This window comes from Rhinopithecus bieti, unplaced genomic scaffold, assembly GCF_001698545.2.
Source record: "Rhinopithecus bieti isolate Rb0 unplaced genomic scaffold, ASM169854v2 scaffold_27130, whole genome shotgun sequence".
Classification (NCBI taxonomy): Eukaryota; Metazoa; Chordata; class Mammalia; order Primates; family Cercopithecidae; genus Rhinopithecus; species Rhinopithecus bieti.
In genome coordinates, this window is record NW_016811990.1 from 13222 (window position 1) to 14690 (window position 1469).

Sequence of the window (1469 nt, forward strand, 5' to 3'; positions counted from 1 at the left end):
TATTATGAATTGATGTTGTATTTTATCAAATGCTTTTTCTTCATCTATTGATATATGAATTTTTTATTTAGCTTGTTAATATGGTGAATTACCTTGATTGATTTTCAAATGTTGAACCAGCCTTTCATTTGTTGGACAAACCCTACTTGGTCCCAACATATTATCATTTGTTTTATGTATTGCTGGATTTGATTTGTTAATATTTTGATGAATATTTTTATATCTACGTTTAGAGAGATATTGATGTATAATTTTCCTTTCTCATAATGTCTTTGTCTGGCTTGAGTATTAGAGTAATGCTGACCTTATATTAGTTGTCATCTTAATTTAATAAAATATAGATGCTAACTTATAAGTGCCCAAGGAAGTGTATGTTATTTTTAAAAATTATTTTAGCAGGTATGTGAAGAAAAAAATTTCGAAGTCTATTGTCATATAAGATTATCCACAATCTAAGTTTGACTATCTTACCAACCCCAGCTACAGCATATAATGCCAGTGTCAGCTTGTAGACAAAAGAGCCCTTTGGATACTTTTACCATTTCTGGGCACTTCCTCTTCCGGCTTTGGTGTGTTTTGCCTCCAAAACCTGCACCTTTACTTTCAGAGAACTATCTGGCTAGTAGAGCTGCTTGTCTTGCAGCAGCAGAGAAGAAGAAGTAGCTGGGAGCTTTAATTCTCCTGGGTGAACCTCAGGCAATGGGCTGATGTTGTGTGCAGAAGTATGAAAGCCTGGGTACTTACCTTCAGGTCAGACAGTTCTAAGGAATGACTTACTCATGTTTCAGAATTCTCCTGAGGACAAGACTGAAACTACCTTGTGTGGGACTTTGCCTGAAATCAGACCTTTGCATGCCTTCTTTGTTTATTCTGCCCTGATTCTCCCTTTGCCTAATGGTGTCTCCTGGAAGCACTTACTTAATAAATTACTTGTGCATAAATCTATATCATAAGGTTTGCTTATGGGGAACCCAGCCTAGGATAACCATCAATCTAGTCTACCATTTTGTTCCCACATTCCCAATTATACAGATAGCCTACACTTTTCTTCACTTCCTCGTCACTCCATGTTAATATCCTAGAGTAATTTCGCATATTGTGCCATTTCAACTTTGAATTCTATCTTTTTTTTTTTCTCTGCAAGGTAGTAACAAAATTCAAGGCTATTTCAAACATCAACTCTTTTGAAAAACCTGGGCAGACATTTCTTTGCAGCTGTTTGGTCCCTCCTCTTGGCCCACACAGCACTGTATTTTTTGTTTGTTTGTTTGTTTACACAACTATTAATATCTCTTGCTAGACTGGAAACTTCTCAATTGCAGGAGACAGACTTTTTTGCATTTTTGTTTCCTTACCTCTATATTGGTAACAAGTGCCTCCTAAGTACTTGTGAAATGAGTTAATAAATAAACTAAACTTAATATTATTCCAATAGAGTAGACTCCATTCACATATGTACAACCCTAGAA